The sequence below is a fragment of the Pongo abelii genome, chromosome 15 (genome assembly GCF_028885655.2).
Source record: "Pongo abelii isolate AG06213 chromosome 15, NHGRI_mPonAbe1-v2.0_pri, whole genome shotgun sequence".
In the NCBI taxonomy this organism is placed as follows: domain Eukaryota; kingdom Metazoa; phylum Chordata; class Mammalia; order Primates; family Hominidae; genus Pongo; species Pongo abelii.
In genome coordinates, this window is record NC_072000.2 from 75,653,101 (window position 1) to 75,677,721 (window position 24,621).

The following is a 24,621-nucleotide window of genomic DNA, read 5'->3' on the forward strand; positions in this document are numbered from 1 at the left end:
TAAATATTCCAATAGGATATCAATATATGGAGGGGCATTCCTAGTTTCTAGCAAGACCACGTTGTATTTTGGATTACCTTCTTTTAATAGTACTCCTTAAAAATTGTCAAGTTATTATAATATTTTCAATAATAAACACATCTTAGGTCTAAAAAAGGGTAAAATGAGGCTAAGGAAAATTTAAAATAAGTAATTGTGTAAAGAAAGATGATATTAATATGCATTTGAAAGTGCAGGAAATCTGGTAAGAAATGTTCCAAATTAAATTGGGTGTACACTGTGGACAATTAAAGAACAGATTGTCTTCTGATATGTTGTGGAGCTCATAGTTTGCCAAAGCCGATTTGTAAAATCCTATTGGACCACACTCATGCTAGCAGGACTTGATTTAGTAATAGCTTTGTGGCTGGGCGTGGAGGCTCATGTCTGTAATCCCAGCACTTTGGGAGGCTGAGGCAGGAGGATCAGATGAGGCCAGAAGTTCAAGACCAGCTTGGGCAACATAGCAAAACCCAGTCTCTATCTTCCCCACACCCGACCAGAAAAAACTTTAGCCAGGATTGGTGGCATATACCTGAAGTCTCAGCTACTTGGGAGGCTGAGATGGGAGGATCACTTGAGTCTGTGAGGTCAAGATTGCAGTGAGCCATGATCATGCTACTGCATTCAAGCCTGGGTGATACAGTAAGACCCCATCTCTAAAAAAATAAAAAATAATAGCTTTGTAGTTGAGTAACACCAGTGGTCTGGTTATCCAGGGCTGATCAGATCCTGGAAAATCTGATATGCTTAAACAGAAGTTTTAGAGTATTGATGTCTACTAGAAAGTCACTTGTTAACAAGCAATGAGAGGTAAATTTTCAGGCAGACAAGTATTTGATAGTAGAATAAGCAAACCCTGTTCCTAGCTGGCTAGATTGCTAGGGCAGCATCGTTATCTTCAGAAAGCTTCTGGGAAGTATGCGCTATCAAAGCCAGCAAGGGCGGAGGAAGGTGTTGACTTGCTACCCACATTTTCTTCTTTATCCCCTGCCAGCATATCAGCCTAGATCTCTTCAGAGAGTTGTTCTACTGGGCACTCATCCTTTCTCCCATAGCTTCTGGCTGATTCTAATCAAAATAGGGTGTGCCTCCCCTATTACCTTAAATAGTTTAAATTTCTCCATTCACCACTTAATTATACAGCATTAATTTCCAAATGTCCATTCATTAACTGGAAGCCTCTATTACTATTATTTTGTAGCTAGAAAATGGTTTGTAAAATGGTTTGAAGTTACCAGAATATTATGTCATTCATCTCCTGTTGCATTTATGTATTATTCTCTAGACTTCATGAATGATACTCAGATCTTGTTCATAAGAGAGAACTATGTTGCTTGAGAAATGTCTCTGGTGTGACCGTCTTCCTCTGTTCAGACCTTTTCACCTATTCTCCAGCCTCTCCTGCTATATACATCCGTTGTAATAATGTTTATTTAAAATCAGCAGTGAATAAAATGACCTCATCCAAAAACAAACTGTTTAACTGTGTATTTGAGTTTAGTGATCTGGAATCATGTTTGAATTAAGTGATGTGGATTCCTATTGCAAAAAGCATTGTAGATACTCCTGAAGTTTGTAGTTGAATAATGTGCCCAAGGTACCATCTAAAGTTAAGATAAACTTAAGGTGACCTGCTACTGACTTCACCTGATGGATAAGCAGTAAGGAGAAGGATAGTTAAAATAATTTGTATGATTCATTTTAATACTAACTCAAAAGAAGAAGCTATATTAGAGCTTGTTAAAAAATTATTTTCATCATTTCAATTATGGATAAAAAATTTGGGTGTTATTGTCATGTTTAATAATGGGGCTGCATTATATAATATGATGCAATTGAAATAAGAAAGAGAAAATGTATAAAGGCATAATTATAGCCAAATGTGCAGTTATTTTGGTCTCTTAGTTTGGAGAGGGCCCTTAGGAAATTTTTCTTAAAAAGAGTTTGTAATGATTCATAATTTCATCAGATCTGCAAAATACACTTCAGATACTTTCAAGAAAGAAGCTTTGACATAATAACGAAGAAAAATATGCATAATTTTGGCAAGTGTGCAATTGTCAGCCACAGAGCATGTGTTGTTTTGTTTTGCGTTTCACTGGACTGGCAGAGTCCAGTTTCCTTTTTGAGTTGTACATAGGCTCATACTATGACTGTTTATGCTGCTAACATAATATGATGAGTGAGGCTTTGGGATTGATGGTTAAAAATGACTCAAAGCCTGAGTGTGGTGGCCATGTCTGTAAATCCTAGCATTTTGGGAGGCTGAGGTAGGAGGATCATTTGAGGCCAGAAGTGTCAGACCAGCCAGGGCAACATAGCAAGACCCTGTCTCTACAAAAGATAAAAAACAATTAGCTGGGGGCAGTAGGGCTTGCCTGTAGTCCCAGCTACTGGGGAGGCTGAGGTGCGAGGATCACTTGAGTCCAGGAGTTTGAGGCCGCAGTGAGTTATGATTGCACTGCTTTGCTCCAGCCTGGGTGGCAGAGCAAGATCCTGTCTCTTGAAAACTCAAGAGCTGGTCCTGCTGTAGACCACACTAGGATTCCTTTCACTGAGACTCCTCTTGTGGGCTTGAAGACCAGGACTGTGTCAGCACCAGTGTTGTTTCCCTTGGCCCAGTATATGGAGGGATTTACATTTATTAAGTATGAAAACTATGCGCCAGGTACTTGCTAGAAACTCTATATATGTTATTTTAGTTAAGGCTTTTTACAACTTCAAGATTAAGGAATTAGTCTACATATTTCAGCCACCGAGTAGTAACTTGCCCAGGGACAAAGTAAGGGTAAGTCTGAAACTTGGCTTCCCATCCAGGTCTGATGATGGAGCTCATGCCTTTTACATTCCACTGTGATGTCCTGTGCTCCTTAGAGAAGGGAACATAGTAGCTTGGAGAATATTTGTTGTCGTCTCTTGCTTAAGGTGTCAGGATCTCCTTCTGTATGCATGGTCCAGATCATTTAAAAAAAAAAAATCCTTCACCCATCTAGCCACTTACCCATTTATGCATGCATCTAGTAAATATTTATTGAGGACTTATTCTGTGCCAGGTGCTGTTCTAGATCCCGTAAATATGCTGGTTACCAAGCCTTCTCTGCCCTCTTGAAGTTTATACCCAATTATCTAAAGACTTATTATATAGTGATTTTGGGGAAGAGGGGAGTGTCTGGGTTCTGAAATCAGTTCACTTGGGTTTCTCAGCCCAGTGCCAAACTTTTAGCAGACCTTCAAAATATATTAGTTTCTTTTGCCTCACTTATTTTTACCTAATTTTTATGCTCCTGGCCAACTATTGTCCCCTGTTTGTTCATTTACCCTTGTACTTTGACTTGTTGACTTGGGTTTGTGTGTTTTTTCTCAGTTCAAGATCAGTCTGTTAATCTTTAGAAACGAGCATGTCCTGCAAAGCAGTTTGGTCCAAGTGGTCAGTTATCTGAGGTTGAATATTAAGAAGGTGGTATGGTAAAACTGATACAATTTTTTGGTAAAAATTTTTTTTTGCTCTTAGGCATTCACCCTAATTACATTGTGTATCTATAATTTTATGTTGTTTTGAGTAGCGTTGTTAGTAGTTTATCATATGTTATATTATGCTATATGTGTCATTTAAAAAGGTTTACTATATTTAAAAATGCCATGTAATCAGTTAATGCTAAAACTCATTAACAAGAGCATTAAAATTAGATTCTATTATAAAATTCATTGAGGAAATGCTATTCATTATGGAGAATCATGAGTTCCATTTGTGGAATGTTTCTTCTGTAGAATATCTTATATTTTTTGATAAATTTAAATTATTTACTGACGTTTTTTAAGGTAAACTAAATGGACAAATTTCAAAATGCCCATTTGGAGCTGAGTCTCTTTCTAGGACTGGCCTCTGTGTGGCTAATGGATGATTCTGACTGTTGAAGATAACTATTAATAACTTCAAAGGTCAGTCAATTGTAATCTTGATAGAAATACTGTTTTTGAGAATAGTGTATTTATTTTATGATGGTGCAGTTTCTTTCTTTGGACAACAGTATAGCCATCTTCTCCAGTCCTTCAAGCCAAGGATTTTAGTTGACTTTGGTCCGATTTTTCCTCCATCATGACATATAATTGTTTTCCGTGTGTTGTCAGTTTTCTCTCTTAAGTCTCTCTTACATTCATTTCTTTCTTTATTCCCACTACCCCAGTTCAGATCCCAGTCATGTCTCACCTCAAAAATTGCAGCAATCTTATTACTAGTATTTCTTTATATATATAGTAGTATCTTATTACTAGTATTTCTTTATTCAGTATTTTTCCTCTTTCAGGCTGTCTTTCACAATACTATTGAAATTTTTTTGGGGGGTGGGCGGGGAATGTGTGTGTGTGTGTGTGTGTGTGTGCGCACATACAGGCACATATGGTTTTGATTGTGACAATTTCTAATAAACCTTCCGGTAGCTGCTCACTGCCTGCAGGCTAAGTTAAGCTCCTGAGCAGGTCATTTAAAAACTTCCTGGAATCCTTCCAGCCTTCCAGTGCCAATGCCTCAGTCTCTCTCCTTGCCTTTCTAGTTGCTTCCAGCAAATGAATTATTTTCTTTGCAGTTTGGTTGTTAGTGGAGTAGTGCTTTGTTAGTATTATTTGCCAAGTATTCAGACTTTCTTTTGTTCAGGCAGCCTTTTAATCATAAAAGCCACTATTTCATCTTGTTTGTACATCTTATGTAAGTACACAGTGAGGCATTTTTAGTATCTTAGGTGGCAAAGTTTGTATTCTTCTTTTAATTGACCTTTATAAGATGTGACAAATTCTCACATAGAGTTTCTTTTTTTCTTGAAAGGTTGATGGCCTAACTGGAATTAAATAACCAAAAAAAAAATATATATTTTTTTGAGACGGAGTCTCGCTCTTTTGCTCAGGCCAGACTGCAGTGGCGCTGTCTCTGCTCACTGCAACCTCTGCCTCCCGGGTTCACGCCATTCTCCTGCCTCAGCCTCCCGAGTGGCTGAGACTACAGGTGCCTGCCGCCGCACCCGGCTAATTTTTTGTATTTTTAGTAGAGACGGGGTTTCACCGTGTTAGCATAAATAACCAAAATTTAATTGCATTTCTTTAGACTAATTTTCAAAGGTTATTATGTTCCAGGTATTACTTGAAAGTTCTGAACTATTTTTATGCATAAGATTATGTTTTCACTACAATCATGGCAATATTTTTTGTCAACAGCAATTCACCTAGTGAATGTTGATACTTTGGGTCTGAGTGAAAATGAATTGTAGCATTTTCTTTTGCATTAATAAATACCATCCTCACTTAAACTACCTGATAGAATTACAAGTCCTCCAAGTTTCATTCAGATTAATGTATTCCCTGTATTTAAAAGTGGATAGTTACACATGAGCAGTGACTCCGAGTGACACGCCTTGTGTGACTGACACTCTTGGGATGCTGAGATTTGATGATCATCTTAGTAATCTCGTAATGATTGATAGCACACAAGTTCATGGATGCCAGAAATGATGTAGAAGTAGGCACCTGAGTTCCCTGGCTTTCTGAAGGGTGAGGCCAAAGCTAGATGACAGACACCAGATGGATAGTAAGGACAAAGTAGAACTTCGTGGTCTTTTGCTGTCCTTGAAGTGGTACCTATTTACACTTTGTGTCCTTGCTGCTTTTACATATCCTTCTCTGTGAATTAGGTTGTGAACTTTTCAAAAGGAAGTTCAAGATCATCATGATGTTTGGAGCTCCACAGCTTTTTGCGCAGAACCTTATACCCAATAGATGTTTCATAAGTGTTTGAATTAAAGTAAATACATATTCTTAAATAAAGTAATAATTGCACTTTAATTAAAATCTAATCTGTTTGGCTGGTGAGGGTGGAGATAGATCTCAGCTTTCATTGAGGAGTGGCAAGTAAGTTTAGCACTTATTTTTGAGAATAAGGAAATGTACAGCTGAAATCATGTCATTTAGGACTGACCACTATGATGCTCATAACATGTTCCTTGATGCATATTCAAGTCCTGTTTCAGCTGTGAACTTCTGCTTTTCAAGTTTTTGTTTTGTCACTAACCGAATGTTTCTTAAATTCTAGTGAAGGGAAGAGGGAGGCAGTTGATGATGTTTTTATTATTCACCCCATCTGTTTCCTATAAATGAGAGCAGTTTCCACGTAGTGCCTTTTGCCTGTGTAGTCAAAAGCACCATACAAATGTGGGCTCTGGTTCTTTCAGTGAGAAGAGAGTTAAGAATGCACTTTTGTTGTTGTTGTTGTTTTTGAAACAGGGTCTTGCTCTGTTGCCTAGGCTGGAGTGCAGTGGTACTATCGTAGCTCACTATAACCCTGAACCCCTGGGCTTAAGTAATCTTGACATCTTAGCCTTCTGAGTAGCTTGGACCACAGGTGCACACCACCATACCTGGCTAGGTTTTAGAATTTTATTTTGTAGAGATAGGGCCTTGCTATGTTGCCTAGGCTGTTCTTGAATCCCTGGCCTCAAACCATCCTCTCTTCTCTGCTCCCAAAGTGCTGGGATTACAGGTGCAGGTATAAACCACCACACCTTTTATTATTATTATTATTTATTTATTTTGTTTGAGATGCTTGCTCTGTCACCCAGGCTGGAGTGCAGTGGTGCAGTCTCGACTCACTGCAACCTCCACCTCCCGGATTCAAGCGATTCTCCTCCCTCAGCCTCCCGAGTAGCTGGGATTACAGGTGTGTACCATGACACCTGGCTGATTTTTGTATTTTTAGTAGAGACGGGGTTTCACCATGTTGGCTAGCCTAATATCTAACTCCTGACCCCAAGTGATCCACCCGCCTCGGCCTCACAAAGTGTATTTTTTGTATTTTTTTTTAAGAGTTGGGATTTCACCATGTTGCCCAGGCTGATCTCAAACTCCTGGGCTCAGTCTCCCTGCCTGCCTTCACCTCCCAAAGTGCTGAGATTACAGGCATCAGCTGAGCTACCAGACCCAGCCCAAGAACTCACATTTTAAAGGTCTGAGCTTGCCATTAATATATCTTCTTGTCATCTTAATACCAAAAGTGACTTTTCTGGTGTGAAAAGTAGGTGGCATACTTTGTAAGGTGCCTTGAGAACCGGTGCTTTTCTCAGGGGGATTAGGACTATCTGTTCTGGAATTGTGCCATTTCAAGAAGTAAACCTACTTATTTTCACTTTAAAAATGGATTGAAGGCATCCACATAAACCATCTCAGGGGACTTAAGACTATTTTGGCATCATTACATAAAGCATTTTTTATTTTTTTATCCTATCATATGGCACTTTTTATGAATTCATGCTTTGCAAAGGAGCAAATTGAATCTTAGGGAATGTTTGGTATTCACGTCAGCAGTGGCTGCCTTGGGTGGTCAAGTGGCACAGATAAGGCTGGAGGAATGTTGAGATTGTATGTATGTGTTTTAATTGATTCAAATATACTAGGAGGAATGAGTGTTGTATTAACCTGTATAATATATACATATATATGTTAATATATGTTATATATGTTAATATGTATATATGTTAATATATACATATTAAACATTACTGTTTTTAATTTTAAAATATTTCAAACAAACTGGAAAGGATAAGGAATGATACAATGCCTTCAGTTTCATCAGATCTTAATGTTTTATCATATTTGCTTCAGGTCTTAAAACATGTTGGAAAAAGTTGAAGCTCCCCTTTTCTACCCTCCTGATCCTGTGCTTCTATTGGAGTGCATATCACTTGATGGCTTCTAAGACAAATGTTAAATTCTTGTCAGATTACTCAGTGAGTAGTAGAGTGGTAGTTTCCTTTAGGGAAATGAAATTTATGTACCTCCCATTTTCAGGTTGCACTTGCTGCAGCAGCCTCCACAACGAAGGAGCAGTGCTTCCAAAGAGGTTTAGTGAGCATGATATGGGGTCATTGAGCAAAATGAGAAGAGTATGTATTTTTAAAAGTAAATTTGATTGCTTGTGGGTATTCATCTTCTGATTTGTTGTTTAGCTTAAGCAACATTTCAGAGCCACTAAGTAGTTTGTTCAGATTACTGTTAATCAGCTCAAATGCCCAAAGAGTCACTAAAACTGATGTTTTTCCAAGATGATTTTGTGCTGTAGTTTCCAAGGGTGTTCTTCTCAAGTTACACCGACTTGGCTGGTTTTAGTAATTTTCCTTGAACATTGCCTCCAAGTTATGGGATTCTGAATACCTCTCTTTTACTTTCTTTATTCTTTTTTGGATAAATATAAAATAAAAAGGCTGCTTTTTTTTTAGTGTTACTTAAAAGCTGTCTGATTTAATTGTATGACATATTTTTCTCTGTTGTTCGTCTGTTTGTTCAACTCTGCAGTTATATTAAACTTTATCATGTTTTACAATCAGCATTTAGTTTTGATAGGTTCTAGAAAACAGAAAGAAACATACCTGTCCTGAAATGTAGCTTTTTTGTTTGTGCTCTAAAACATTTTTCTTTATGTTACTTTCCTCAGTTAGTGTTCCCATTTAACCCAATATTTTTTAGCAAAAGTTATATTTAATTAAGGCAGATAGGCATAACTAAAAATATAAAATGTTAAATGAATGCTAAGAAAAAAATTAACCTTTGGTAAGTTATATATCATAATTAAGGAAAAACCAGAAAAATAGAAATAAAAAAATTTACCAGTAATCTTATCACTCATAAATATAAGATTTTTTACTTGTGTGTTTTTCCAGTTTTTTTCTGAAAAAATATAAAATACGCATTTTAACAGTTTGTTGTTAATAACATGCATTTTTATATAACATTGTCAACAGTAAACTTATAATTTATAAATTATGCCTAAATTACAATTATTGTAAATAATATAAGGTGGAGGCTGCATAATACAATGGTAGAAGCTTAGGCTTTGTATCAAGCGACTTAGGGTGGGATCCCTGCTTGTCCCGTTATTAAGTTAGCTGTATGACGTTGGCCAAGTTACTTAACTGTTAGGAGTCTTTTCTCAAATCAAAAAAAAATATGGGTAATAATTACCTTGCAAGACTATTATAGGAATTAGATGAAATAATGAGTCTCATTCATTCATATAGTGCTGAGAACAGACTGAAAATTAACTTATTATTGAGAGGCAATATATTGATGGCATTGTATAAAAAAGGCAAGGATTTGGAATAGGATTGTCTTGGGTTTAAATAACAGTGCCACCACTTCTTAATTTATCTTGGGTAAGTTTGTTTTTTTTTTTTTTGAGACAAGTTTTCTCTCTGTCTCCCAGGATGGAGTGCAGTGGTGTGACCTCAGCTCGCTGTAACCTCCGCCTCCCGGGTTCAAGTGATTCTCTTGCCTCAGCCTCCTGAGTAAGCCATCACACCTGGCCAATTTTTGTATTTTTAGTAGAGACAGGGTTTCACCATATTGGCCAGGCTGGTCTTGAATTCTTGGCCTCATGTGATCTGCCTGCCTTGGCCTCTCAAAGTGCTGGGATTACAGGCATGAGCCACCGTTCCTGGCCTTGGGTAAGATTTAAAACTTCACTGATTATTATACTCCTTCCTAAAATAGAGATAATGCCCATGTCCTAGGATTGTTATATTGATTATATGAGGTAAAGAATATGTGCCTGGCATATTGGAGACACTATCATTATTATTTATTTATAAGGGAAGTTACTTAATTGGAAGACAATTAGATATTTGCTATTTAAATTAATATCAAGGAGGAAGCTTCTAGATGTCCTAGATTTTATTTTTACTATTATAATAGTATTTATGGTTATTGAGGACTGTGTGAATAGTTTTATAACTGCTGCTGTCCCCCTCTCCCTCCACATTTGGAATAGGTAGCCATCTTTAAAATAACATGTAAAGATGCATGTTTTTGAGAGACCTTCACATGAATAATGAAAAGCTTCTGAATATAATTATATATATTGAAATATGTGCCCCTATTAATGCCACTCATATGTTCATTGTAGATCATCTGTCTCCATTCTTCTTAAACTGGGTATCTTTCATAGCAGTGCCAAACAGACTTTTCATGTACTTCTCTGCCTCAATATTTTCTTTTTGAGTTTAAGTTTTAGAAGTACCAATTCATATTCCTTCTTTTTGCTAGCACAGTGTACCTATTAGTTATTTACATATATGTATAATGAGTTTGAAAAATGTTATATAAAAAGAATCTTGGCCTGGCGCGGTGGCTCACGCCTGTAATCCCAGCACTTTGGGAGGCCAAGGCTGGTGGATCACGAGGTCGGGAGTTTAAGACCAACCTGGCTAAGATGGTGAAACCCCGTCTCTACTAAAAATACAAAAAAATTAGCTGGGCGTGGTGGCAGGCACCTGTAATCCCTGCTACTCAGGAGGCTGAGGCAGGAGAATCGCTTGAACCCAGGCGGCAGAGGTTGCAGTAAGCCGAGATTGCACCACTGCACTGCAGCCTGGGCGACAGGCTGAGACTCTGTCTCAAAAAAAAAAAAAAAAAAAAATCCTTAATCATACTGTTTTCACAGTCTACTTTTTAAAAATGGCTGTCCTTTTTATCGGTTTATACTTCAGTGTTAGATCATAGAAGCAGTACCCTCCAAAATTAAATTCTGAGTAATTTTATTGTGAGGTTATAGAAAATGAGCTTGTGGATGGGTGAGCTCAAGCCAGCTGTGCAGCTTGTCTGAGTTGATGGTCTGGTTTGTAGTCTAGTTGCCAGTCCCAGTCCTCTGCTCACACTTCAGTATGATCACTGTATTTCTTCCTGTAGGCCACCTGGTGCCTTGCCTCTGAAACTACTGTTTTATATCTATTATAGGATGAAGCTTACTTTCCGTTGACTACACACACACACCCACCCACCCACCCACCCACCCACCCACCCACATCACAGTGAAGAGACTGTTTTGGCTTCAGTTAAAGTCAGTAAATTAATACTTAAAATTTATAGATTCATGACTTTTGCCAGAAAGCTAAAAATTCTGTTTTGAAGGTTGGCACTCAGGGTTGTAACTATAGTCAACTTTTTCTAAATTTGCATTGGATTGGCTTGCTTAAAAATAACTTTGGTAACCAAAAAGCATTCTTTTAGTATTTTAGGATCAAGATCAGGTAAAGGCAACTCACCTTTTATCTAAAAATTTTAAAAGCATGTCTGGGCCAGGCGCCGTGCCTCCTACCTGTAATCCCAGCACTTTGTGGGCAGATCATGTGAGGTCAGGAGCTCGAGACCAACCTGGCCAACATGGTGAAACCCCCTCTCTACTAAAAATACAAAAATTAGCTGGACTTGATGGCAGGTGCCTGTAATCCCAGCTACTCAGGAGGCTGAGGTAGGAGAATCGCTTGAACCCAGGAGGTGGAGGTTGCAGTGAGAAGAGATTGCACCACTGCACTGCACTCCAGCCTGGGCTACAGAGCCCAAGGTTCTGGGGGGAAGAACCATTTTTCCCTTTCAAGTTTATTAAAGGACAAAATGTTTTCTGATTTCACTTAAGTTATACATTTTTATTGTAAGTTTCACTACTAGGACCAGCCTCACAGTAGGCATGTATTAACTATTAACTTGTTACAGGTCTTGAATTACATTTAGCATTGCAAGGGCGTCCATTTAAATTCTGTTATTTGATCCTAACAATAATTTTGTGAGTTAGCTAGGAAAGGACTTCATTTTACAAAGAACTTAGTAGAATTCCTTGGGCACCATTAAATGATGATTCTGGGGTTTGAATTTAGGATGTCTAGCTCCAATTCCATACTTCTTGTGCAGTGTCATGCTGCTTTCCCATACCGATCTGCAAATGTTTTGGTTCTTGGTATTGTAATAGTTCATTTATTCAACAGAGTTTTAATGAATGTACAATTTTAAGCTCTAGGCATTTAAGGATGAATAAAAAGACAAGGTTTCCACCTTGAGGAAGACTCAGTAAATAAATAAACAAGTATCAAAAGTAATTATTGTGCCTATGGTAACAATGATTGGTACATAGTAGGTGCTCAGTAAATGCTTATTGCACAAATGAATGAGTGAGCAAAGTGGTAAAAAGGTAATAACAAGTGAGGGTAGCTGCTTAAGTAGATAGATTGACCAGGAAAGGTCCTTCTGAGGAAGTGACACCTAAGCTAGGCAAAGAGCGTTTTTGACAAAAGGACCAGTGCAGGCTGAGGACCTGAGGCAGGAAAGAACTTGGCTCATTGGAAGGCATCAAAGATGGCCAGTGGAACTAAAGTGAGTATGCTGGGGAGACAGAGGTTCCAGATGAAATTGAAGAGAAAGAACTAATCATGTAGGTCCTTATAGACAATAGCAAGAAACTTGGCTCCTACTCTAATGTTGGGGGACAGTTCTCCACTTGTCTCTTGTGTTTGTACATTGACTATCTTTCTTCTGGATCATCTTTTCAAGGATGATTTGTATAGTGAATGGCCTTGGAAGAGAAAGAGAATGTCCCTTCTGGGGTAAAGGCCAGGCAAGCTTACTGCCCATTACAAAAGATTTCAGTTCACTAAGCTCAGAGTTACTCTACTGTGACACAACCTGCTGTTGTGCTGAGGTCATCTTATTCTCTTTGTGTCACCTGCTGGGAATTGAGGCTTAAGGGACTAGCACCAAAAAATACTGATACTTTGGCCACTGCTACTGCTGTAATGATGTCCTTTGTCTCTGACCCTGGAGTCTCATTTCTTCCGCAGGCATCTATATAGTTATGTGGCAGGCTAACTTGTTATCTCACATGTAGGGCAGAATTTTTACATTCTTCACATTTCTTGATATCTGAGGCCATGGGAAGACGTTAGAGGCTTTTAAGCAGGGGAGTAATAAGATGTAGTTTACTAACCTTTTAACAAGTCAGTCTGACTACTCTGTGGAAAATGATCATGGGCAGAAAGAAGATTAATGAGGAATGGGGGGTAGCTGTCTAGTTGAGAGATAACAGTGGCTTCAACCAATGTGAAGACAGTGGAGATGGAGAGAAGTAAAGGAGTTAAGATGCTCTTTGGGAGGTAGAATTTATAAGTCTTCACAGAATGGATGTGGGGTGTGAAAGAAGAGTGTAAATGAATTGAAGGTTTTTGGCTTGAGTAACTGGGAAGATGAACTTCTGCTGAGATGGAGAAGCCTCAAAAATGAAGATAACTAACCTATAAAAATTTCTAATATGCTGTATATATTGCAAGGTTATAATGATTATATGGGTGCCACCGACATCTTTGTCATCACTTCTTTGGCTTTTTTTTCAGCCATTTCATTTGCTTGTCTCTGTCTTTGCAGAAATTTTATGTTTAGAATTGCAGGGACAGGAAGAATAAGAATAATTTTTATGACTTGGGGTCAAAGAACCATTGTGATGTGCTTTTCTGGGAAGAACACCTTTCTTGTGTCTTCATGGGTTGTCAAATCAATATTTAAGATAAGAAATACAATTCTTGTGGTCCCTTGATAAGAGGGTTGCCTCAATAACAGTAAATTAGATTACCTTGGGGGGATTTATTTTTTAATAAGCCACATTGATTTTTACCCAAAATTCATTATCTAGGAGTTTACAAAGAAATTCTTCAGTATGTTTCAGGATTTTCCCATTTTTGAAGTTGAAGTAATATGTTTTTTCTTTTCTTTTTAGATTTTAAGTTTGTTTTAAAGCTGGGCTATTCTCCTTTAATTTTCAAGGATAATTGTTAGTTGTGTTGTGACCACTTAAGCTTAATGCAGTAGGATGAACGAAACAAGTGCCTGTGGATGAATTTATTCAGCATTCTTCATCGAGATATTCTTTGGGATAACTTCTTATCTTTATAATGCCAGATGCTGATTTCATTAGCACCTGATCACTTTTCATAAAGAAAGTAACTAAAGTAGCTGGGCGCGGTGGCTCATACCTGTAATCCCAACACTTTGGGAGGCCAAGGCAGGCAGATCACCTGAGGTCAGGAGTTCAAGACCAGCCTGGCCAACATGGAGAAACCCCGCCTCTACTAAAAATTAAAAAAATTGGCTGGGTGTGGTGGCGTGTGCCTGTAATCCCAGCTACTCAGGTGGCTGAGGCAGTAGAATTGCTCAAATCTGGGAGGTGGTAGAAAGTAACTAAAATGCTTTTAATAAAAAATACTCCTCACCTTGTACGATTGTCTGTTAAATGCTTTCCATTTTTATCTAGTGAGATTTATTTTTGATTTTGCTTCTCACCTGCTTATTGTATTTAGAGGATGAATTTACATGCCTTTGCTTTGATATACTGTAGACAGTTTTAGGCTGCATCACGAAGTTTGCATGAGTTTTGAATTTTCTTTTCTTTTCTTTTCTTTCTTTCTCTTTTCCTTCCTTCCTTCCTTCCTTCCTTCCTTCCTTCCTTCCTTCCTTCCTTCCTTCCTTCCTTCCTCCCTCCCTCCCTCCCTCCCTCCCTCCCTCCCTCCCTCCCTCCCTCCGTCCTTCCCTCCCTCCTTCCCTTCCTTCTCTCCCTCCCTCCTCACCTCCCTTCCCTCCCCTCCCTCCCTTCCTTCCCTCCCTTCCTTCCCTCCCTTCCCTCCCCTCCCTTCCTTCCCTCCCTTCGCTCCCTTCCCTCCCTCCCGGGGGTCTCACTTTGTTGCCCAGTTTGGAGTAGCGGCATGATCAGGGCTGACTGAAGCCTGGAACACCTGGGCCCCAATGATCCTCCCATCTCAGCCTCCCAAGTAGCTGAGACTACAGGCGTGTGCCACCACACCTGCCTGAGTTATGTTTTTTGTAGAGACAAGGTTTCACCATATTGTCCAGGCTGGTGAATTATTTTTATGCCATTTTGTATGTCCTTTTATTTCTTTTATTCTGTAGCATTTTCTTTGGTGTGTGGCCTTGTTTCTAGACTTTTTCTTTTTAGAAAGGAAAGGTTGATAGCAGGGGGAAATGGAGCTTAGCAGGATTTTTTGTTTTGTTTTTTTGGTAGGCGAGGCTAGGCTTAAAATTATCTTGGATTCAATTATATTCCACCAATGATGGAAAGTCAACAATGGAAAGACTTGATTCCCTTTTAAATATAGTCTTAGAAAGGATGAACTAAGATTACAAAATCATCAGTGCTGATCATGAGATTTTTCCAGGTGATGTGAGTTGTTATTAATGACTTTGGTGGGTTCTGGAGATACCTCTACCAGAAATGCAGTTAGAATGCAGTTATTTCTGATGTTTTGAGAAGACAGTAATTTTTTTTTTGCTTCTGTTATCTTTTTTTTTTTTTTTTTTTTTTATTTTTTATTTATTTATTTATTTATTTATTTATTTATTTATTTTAATTTTTATTTTTATTTTTTTTTTGATTTTTTTTTTTTGATTTTTTTATTTTTATTATTATTATTATTATTATTATACTTTAGGCTCTATGGTACATGTGCGCAACGTGCAGGTAAGTTACATATGTATACATGTGCCATGTTGGTGCGCTGCACCCACCAACTCATCATCTAGCATTAGGTATATCTCCCAATGCTATCCCTCCCCCCTCCCCCCACCCCACAACAGTCCCCGAAGTGTGATGTTCCCCTTCCTGTGTCCATGTGTTCTCATTGTTCACTTCCCACCTATGAGTGAGAATATGCGGTGTTTGGTTTTTTGTTCTTGCGATAGTTTACTGAGAATGATGATTTCCAATTTCATCCATGTCCCTACAAAGGACGTGAACTCATCATTTTTTATGGCTGCATAGTATTCCATGGTGTATATGTGCCACATTTTCTTAATCCAGTCTATCATTGTTGGACATTTGGGTTGGTTCCAAGTCTTTGCTATTGTGAATAATGCGGCAGTAAACATACGTGTGCATGTGTCTTTATAGCAGCATGATTTATAGTCCTTTGGGTATATACCCAATCTGTTATCTTTTTATATAGTTCCATCTTTTTAGTTTTTAGAAATCAGTTTTAAAACATCCTCAGATAGTAGAGTGGTATTTAAGCTTCCCAAGTGTCTGGTCTTTGCTACAGAGCAGCATTGTTCTGCTTTCGTATTCCTTTATATGAATTCTTCAAAGAGACTCAAATTTTGTCACTAATTTCATGTTTCATGCTGTGGGCTAAGCAGTTTATAGTTTTACCATATTTAGGCTAGGTTTAGAATTTTACGAATGGTTTGCTGGTCTTCTCTCTCCTGTCCCCCAATTTCAGAATAAAAGAAAACAAAAACAACTAGTAATAAGATTTTCCCAGGGCCTTTACTTAGTAACTGAATTGGGCCTGACTTGGTAGCCTGTGGAATGTGATGGGGACTCTCGCTCGAGGATTGTTAACATTGCTCTTGCAGTGCCAAGCAGAGCCCAGGTTTGTGCCTCCACCCCCTTTCCCCTTTCCTTGCTTTCAGGAAGATTTTTTTCCCCCCTGGTTTTGGAACTACACTTGCCCTTACTCACAACTCTCTGGGAAGTGGTTTAGAAGTGCAGTAGGAATCTCTTCCTTAGAAGCCACCAGTTGGTTCAGAATCACAGCTGCATTTCTCCTGCCTGTGTTTTCTCTGTGTTGAGGAAGGGAGTGAGCCGGAAGAGGCTGGAGTCAGACAGCTGTGGGCTTGCATCTGAGCACTTGCTTATTAGTTGTGTGACCACAGGCAATGGGCTTAACCTTTTTAGCCCTCAAATCTCTGATGTAAAATCGGGATCCTCCTAAAGACTTCCTCATGGTTTGGTGAGGCTCAAATCTTGTATGTCGAGGAACTCGTGCTTAGCATTTGCAGGTTTTACTTTGAAGCTACTGTGTGTTCCCCTGTGATCCCCTCATCCTCTTTCCCTCTGGAAATAATACTGTCCTGAACGCAGGTTCAACATTCTGTTGCTTTTTAAAGTGAGTGTATCTATAAGTAATATAGTCTTAGTTTTGCCCATTTGGGCTCTGTAAAAATGGTATCTTCTTACATGTAGTCTATAAATAAGGGTGCCTCATTGGAACTAGGTGAGTGTAGAACTCTGGGCTCTCCACTTGGCCTTTGATGATGGGATGTGGGTGTGGGGTTGAAGATTTTTTTTCTGTGGTGTGGCTAGAGTAGAGTGGTTTTTGTCTAAAACTTTTTGTTTTGCCAGGCCACCCCCTTGTGGGTCCTTTGGTTAGAGAGACTGGCTCTTTCTGATACGGGATCACAGGTGGGGAAGGCATTATATGACATGTGGTGTGAGGGATAAATCCAATAAATAAACATTGAAGTTAATGGGAGCCAGATTTACTACTCTTACAGGGAAGGGAAAGGTGAAAACTAGGTTTCACCTTTAGTAAAAGGATTGGGTCCTTTTGGAGAAAGGACCTTTTAGTAAAAGTCCTTTTTAGTAAAAGGATTGGGCTACTTGGAGAAAGTCAAATCTGGTCTGTAAAGTAGATGACTATATAACATCAGTGTTAATTTCTGGTTTTTGATGGTCATCATTGTAGTTTTGTAGGAGAATGCCCTTGTTTATAGAAATTACTCACTAAACTCTGGGAGTGATAGGCTATCACATTGGCTACTTAGTCTCAAATAGTTCAGGGAAAAAAAAGTTACCTGTAGTGTTCTTACAACATTTTTGTAGGTTGGTCTGAAGTTATAAAGTAAAACAAAACAAAACTTTTCATAATTGACTTAGTAACAGAATTGTTAGCTTATCAAAGTCATTTATAAGGTTTACGGGACTTGCTTTTTGGGCTGCTTTGTCTTGAAACTACCCGATCATGGTGGCCTTCCTGTTATTATACTTCTTGATTTGTCTTTCGGTATGCTGTTTTTTAATATTTATAATCATCACATTAATACATTCTTGGCTCATTATTTATTTCCTTCATCTGTTTTGCCTTTGTGCCAAACTGCTTCTTTGAATGGAAAGTGTAGTTTACAAAAATATGGCACCTCATTGTATTCAATGACAATGCTGTATTTAATTTTAACTTACTTTGTGTATGCTATTCTTTTCTTCTCAATCCGCTGGTGAGCCATTAAAGCAATTTCTTTCTTATTTCATCACACTATGTCTACCTTAGTACTAAGCATATTTCAGTAGGCTTTTAGTTTACTTTTCAGAGTGCTAGGCTGTTGATTGCCTGTCTTAGAATTTCAAATTTTCTGAAAGTATGAGCAGGGTGAGGGGCATTTGGTAGAGTGGTGGATGTGATGCTCTAGCTAATTCATAATCTAGTCAGCTCACATACATATTTGTGAATGGTTGGCCCCTAAACGTTTAGGGTTAAACATATGGGTTGAGTTTTCCTTATCCAAAATGCTTGGGACCAGAAGTGTTTAGGATTTTTTATTTTTTTGGATTTTGGAATATTTGTAGTATACTTACTAGTTCAGCATCCCTGATCGGAAAACCTGAAATCTGAAATGCTCCAATGAGCATTTCCTTTGAGCACTAAAAGTCACGTTGGCACTAAAAACGTTTCAGATTTTGGAGTATTTCCGATTTCATGTTTTCAGATTAAGAATACTCAGCTTTGGATGAAGATGGTTCTAGTCCACAAAATTGTGTGAGTCAGCGTGGCGGGTAAGGGTAGCTATAGGGAGAAGGTTCATTGTCAGAATACTGTTCTTTCTGTGATAACATTACATGCAGATTGTCTCTTTGGCAGAATCTCCCCTTTTCCTTTGGTACAGAGAACCATAGGTTAAATACATAGAATTCCTTCCCCCCTCCCTCCATACCTGTCTTTCTTTGAGGCGACTTAGATCCATCATAGGGCTTGTTTTCCTTAAATAGGCTGGAGGTCAAACTTCTCTTTAGCAGTTATACTAATTTTCATATTTCTCAGAATGATCAGGGAAAAGAACTTTTGAAAACTCAGGGTGGTAGTTACATTGCACTTTGTATACGCCCACGCATCAGACTTTTCTTTAGCATTTTGTTTTTTTTTCTTGCTGCTTTTACAGTGTAGGTGGCCTTCTCCTGATTGCTTTTGACAGGAAATTGAGCAACCTTTCTTTTTTGGAACTGAATATATTTTACTGCTAAGAGAGGGAAAAAATGTTTATGTTTTGAAACTTTATTATGAGTTTTTATTTAAAGACTAACTTAAATCTAGAAAAAGGGGGTAGAGGTTAAATTTCATATCATGCACTACAACTTCTGAACCTTCCTAGTAATTTCTGGGCTTTCCTTTCTTTGTAGCATTGCTTTGTTCTCTTAGCCACTGATGGATATTGAAAAGTTGTCCTTGAACATGTCATTATTTTTCTAGCTCTTAACTGGGGCTGCCTTCCTCAGTTGTCTTCTCTCTGTAGTGGAGGTGTGGTAGTCTCTACACTGATTTCACAGGCACCTTGAATCTAGAACATATGTTAGCCTCTTCTACTCCATTTCAGCTTTGGATAAGCACAGCATTCAGCAAAGCTTCCCAAGGAGTTGGCTGGGCCAGAGGTTGCAATGAGTGGGAGCTCTTGATTGGAGTCCTGCCTCTGGCACAGATTCTACCTGGACTGCCAGACCTTCTGGTGCTTTGGGGTATGAGCACTGGTCTTTGCCCCACTACCCACAGCCCCTGGCCCGCTTGCTGCTTCGAGTTACTGTGGTTGAGCCTGTGTAGACTGAGGATTCAGAAGACAAACTCAGACTTTAATTAGAATAAGCCCATTTGCCACATATGGAAATCTTGTTCAATTAGAATGGAGTAATTCTGATGGAATCTTTCTAAGTGTGTTCATAAATCCTGTCCTTTTGCTTGAGTTTAAAATTTGCATGTTTATTCATGTTCCTAAGTGGATTACTACTGCATATCAGCTGCTAGGCATGTCTTATTTATATAATTAGTTATAGCTCGTTGGTTAAAGATTAACAAAACGAAGTATGTATTTTGAGTGTTATAGATTTCTTCACCTATTCTATGGGTGCAAGCTGCAGGCCAGTTGTGTAAAAACAGCAAGTTTTGTTATCTTAGATATCTGACTCTCAGAATATCTTTTAGAGCAAGCTTGTCCATCCTGCAGCCCACGAGCCACGTGTGGTACAGGATGGCTTTGAATGCAGCCCAACACAAACTTGTAAACTTTCTTAAAACATTATGAGACTTTGTTGCAATTTTTTTAAAGCTCATCAGCTATCGTTAGTGTATTTTATGTGTGGCTTAAGACAATTCTTCTTCCACTGTGGCCCAGGGAAGCCAAAAGATTGGACATTCCTTCTTTAGAGGTTTATTTTACCCACGGTTTTCTTCTGATATTTGTATGATTTGGTTATGGTAGTGTAGGAAAGGCCTGTTGTGGGGTCTTACCAAGCTCTGTTCTACCGTATTACATGAGATCATAGTGTGAGGGTGTGATAAGTCCTTGGTAAGTCTTGTTTGAAGTGCTTTTTTATTTAGCTGAATAAAAGGTGGGAGGCCTAATGTCCAGGGTGATAGGCTGGGAAGAGGAACTTCCCCTTTTGTCTTCAGTAGGAATTGGGAATATCTGTGAGTGAAACTAAGTTCTCATTATTTTTATTCTTCTTAGCTTCTATTTTATGTGATTGGGAACAGAGTTTGGCAATTACATGGTTTGAAATAGTGTTTAAAATTATTTATTGGAAGCTCTTATGGACGTGTCTAACTTATTTAATACATTTTAGAAATTGCTACATGTGCTGTAGATGATTACTATTGGGCATGTATTGGGCATGGGTATTCTTTTAACCAATAAGCTTAGCATTCATAGGAAATACAACTATGGTGGGAGCTTAGTAGGTGATCTGAAATGAGCAGTGTGAGAATTGTGGAATTTCCAAATATGTAGTGTTTGGTTTCTTCGGAACAGGGTTTCTAAACCTCACCAGTATTTTCGTTTTAGGCAGGATAATTCTTTGTTGGAGGGGACTGTCCTGTGCGTTGTATGATGTTTAGCGACTTCCCTGGTTTCTGTGTATTACATGCCAATAGTGTGCCCACCCCCCCTTCACTTGTGATGACCAAAAATGTTACCACATGTTGCAAGATGTCCCCTGTGGGTACAAAATTGCTCCCTGTAGAGAACTAGTATTTTGGAATAGTGATTCCCATAGGCATGTGATGGACCAACTCATCAAAATCACTTTGTTGTTGTTGTTGTTTTTTCTTTTATACATACAGCTTCCAGGGTGAGATCTTTGAGTAGCAGTCTGTGGACAGACTGAATGAATAGCCAAGCAAGAATTTGTTGTTTAAGTGGGAATGGCTGTTGGTTGGCTTAAATTTAAATATGTGTTGAGGCGGGGCATAGTGCAGTGGCTCACGCCTGTAATCCCAGCATTTTGGGAGGCTGAGGCGGGTGGATCACCTGAGGTGAGGAGTTCAAGATTAGCCTGGCTAATATGGTGAAACCCCGTCTCTGCTAAAAACACAAAAATTAGCCGGTGTGGTGGTGCACACCTGTAATCCCAGCTACTCAGGAGGCTGAGGCAGGAGAATTGCTTGAACCCAGGAGGCGGAGGTTTCAGTGAGCTGAGATCTTGCCACTGTACTCCAGCCTGGGTGACAAGAGCAAAACACTGTCTAAAAAACAAAAGCCCAATAAATGTGTATTGAGCTGCACATAAAGATATTACCAATTAAAGAAGGTTTTAGAGACAAAGTATAAAATTTCACAGTTGTGATTTGATTAGTAGTGGTGATTTTTTTTCCCCTTTTACTTACTATGAGTTATAGTTGTGTGTTTTTCAAAATTTGGAAATAACTACTAATAAAGTTCATAATTATTTTAATCTAGGTTTTGAGAGATTACCTGAAGTTGCACTCAAAAGCAAGATATACTACTAGCTTTGAAATGGAATAAGGTGAGTTGGTGAATTAGTTCCAAAGTCACATTGCGGGGAGGAAATGTCACTCAAACTGTCATTCTTAGAAGACCTGCTATTTGGCCAGGTGCTGTGGCTCACGCCTGTAATCCCAGCACTTTGGGAGGCTGAGGCGGATGGATCACCTGAGGTCAGGAGTTTGAGAAGAGTCTGACCAACGTGGTGAAACCCTGTCTCTACTAAAAATACAAAAATTAGCTGGGTGTGGTGGCACACACCTGTAATCCCAGCTACTTGGGAGGCTGAGGCAGGAGAATCGCTAGAACCCAGGAGGTAGAGATTGCAGTGAGCCGAGATTGTGCCATTGCACTCCAGCCTGGGGGACAGGGCCAAACTCCGTCTCAGGGAAAGAAACAAAAACAAAAACAAAAAACCCTGCTATTTATAGCAGAGTTTTGATTTCTCAAATGTCCAATATTTTCTGCCCACTGGCTTTTCCCTTTTTGAAGTGGAAAAGGAAAATATGGGAAATGCTTGTGCAGTTTTAGTCATTGATTTCTGAATTCAGTGTTGTCATATTCGCAGATGAAATAGTTTGGATAATTTTCTGGCTACTTAAGAAGGTTTTCTGTTACATATTTATGTTTTCCCTCCATAGTGAATGCATTAAAAATCTTCTCTATGTTTCTTGAAATTTGGTGAGAGCTTATACTTCAACCCATGTTCTAAGAATCTTGTTAACTCTAATGCATTGGTATATAGTTTGGGGTGCCAAGCTTTTCCTGAATAATTGAGAAATGATCAGATGATCTACCCTTTGACTGACGTATACTGGTATATGCATTACTATTGCTCTTCGAGCGACTGTACTGGCTTACTCATTTCTTAAACATTTTAAACAATTACAAAAGGATATTCTTTTATTGAGAAAAACAACAGCTTAATGCAGATTAAGGGAGACGCATTTTGTACAGGCCAAAAATACTGTCATATGTTAAATTCTGGGGTTGTGTAGGTTTCATTATACTTAGCCTTGATCTCAGCCAGATGCTGAAACAAAGACCTTGGAGTTTTTCTCTTTTGTTGCTTTGTCAGAAGAAAATTTCCTAAGGAGTCAGCTTTTCTGGAGTGACTGCATCCTATAATGGATGGTCAAGTTATCTGAGCATCTCCCCTCCATAAACCTTTGTGCAGAGCTTAGGGGATGGGTAACTGGAGCACTGCTTTTAAAGTGGCTTGCTATTTGTGACCTTCCTTGACTTTCAGTAAGGGAAATTTGGGAATCATTATCTCTGAAAATGTTTTTAAAGTACATTAGGGCACTTTTCTGGGTTACATTTATTTGACTGTTCCCAGCATCATTCTTCTTTAATAGAGGTGGAATCTAAGATTTTTAGATATCTGTAATTTTTAGCCATTTGAAAAATCCAGGCTTTTAATAGCAACACAACTGAAAAACTGTCTTTGAAAACATAACGTCTTTGGAACTGTCAAGAATTGATTAATGGTGAAGCAAGCAGCCTGCAGGAATGCTCTGTGAATGTAGCTCTGCTCAGGTACTTTGAGAGGGAAGAAAAATCAGTACATATTATTGAGTGCCCTGTGATTTTTACCTCAATCTTGGAAGCTGTTTTTCTAGATATACTTTTTTTTCCCTCCAGAATAGGTAGATGTTATTGAAATGTGCACCTTCAGTGCAGTTGTCAAATGTCTTAATTTTTTTTTTTTTTTTTGAGATGGGCTCTCACTCTGTCTCCCAGACTGGAGTGCAATGGCATGATCTCGGCTCACTGCAACCTCTACCTCCCAGGTTCAAGTGATTCTCCCGCCTTAGCCTCCCAAGTAGCTGGGATTACAGGCGTGTGCCTCCACACCCAGCTAATTTTTGTATTTTTAGTAGAGATGAGGTTTTGCCATGTTGGCCAGGCTGGTCTTGAACTCTTGACCTCAGGTGATCGGCCTGCCTCGGCTTCCCAGAGTGCTAGAATTACAGGCGTGAGCCACCATGCCCGGATGTATTAATGGTATTTTAATAATAACTCTTGGTTGATAAACTTGAATATGACTTTTTTGAGCAGGCACCTTAAGTTCTATATACTACCGTGAGGCCAGGCACTTGTTTAGCTTCTGTGTCATATAGCTACACCTTGTATTTTGTTCTTTTTTTTAGTGTAATAAATCTATAGTTTTATTAACACAAAAACTGACAGTGTGGTATGAGGTTTACATTTAAACAAAGTTTTCACAGAAATCTAACACATGCCTAAAAAGATTTTACAATGTAGCTCTAGATGCAAGTCCAGGCAATATCAAGAACTGATAGATCTCATGACTCAAGACAGAGCATTTTGGGTTTCAGTTACTTGTTAGGATTTCATAAAAATGGTTTTTTTTTTTTTTTTGTGGGTTTTAATACACCTGGTCTTTTCAGTTGAGTTGCTTTGTTTGATAACTTGAACCTCTGGGCACTGAAATATCTTCTTTTAATAGAAGTGATATCTGGTAATGCTGGTACAGTATCTCTAATAGGTCAGGTGGGAGATTCTTCTGTTATACATCCATTCTTACTCAGGTCTCCTCAGGCAACACAGGAGGAGGCCATGACTCAACAGTTCTCCCAACCTGTTGGTGACATGACTCTTGGCCTTCTAAATGTATACTTCCTTCCTAAGTGCTATTTCTCTACTTAAGGGATATCTAAAACAATTTCTATACTCTAAAAGAAAGAAAAATCTACACACACATACACACACACATGCATGCACACACACACAACCTTATATATATGTAGTTTTATGTGTACCTTATTAAATCCATCATTCTTTTTTAAATTATTTTTTGAGCAGCATTATTCTAGAATATAAACACTGAATTGAATAAGCATACTTTTTTCTTTCCCTTTAAACACAATTTTAAAATACAGTTTTTAAAATTAAATAGAGACATGGTCTCACTGTGTTGCCCAGGCT

At 38.5% G+C, this 24,621-nt stretch overlaps 1 protein-coding gene and 1 non-coding gene across 22 annotated transcripts in view; both read left to right on the top strand.

Moving 5' to 3' along the window:
• The window catches only part of SIPA1L1 (signal induced proliferation associated 1 like 1), a 411,542-nt gene that overhangs the window by 68,837 nt on the left and 318,084 nt on the right, over nucleotides 1–24,621 (top strand). For 9 of the 21 annotated variants that reach the window (XM_054530289.2, XM_063715614.1, XM_063715628.1 and 6 more), the window contains exon 3: nucleotides 21,625–21,691. The exons of 11 other annotated variants lie outside the window; for them this stretch is intronic. The gene's annotated coding sequence lies outside the window, so the exon portion shown is untranslated. Of the gene's footprint in view, nucleotides 1–7,704; nucleotides 7,809–21,624; nucleotides 21,692–24,621 lie in introns of those variants that run through there. One more of the 21 variants, XM_063715621.1, reaches the window with a different exon arrangement.
• On the top strand, nucleotides 5,217–5,287 carry LOC112128923 (small nucleolar RNA SNORD56). Its single transcript, XR_002911368.1, has one exon. It is a non-coding gene; the product is annotated as a small nucleolar RNA SNORD56 (small nucleolar RNA).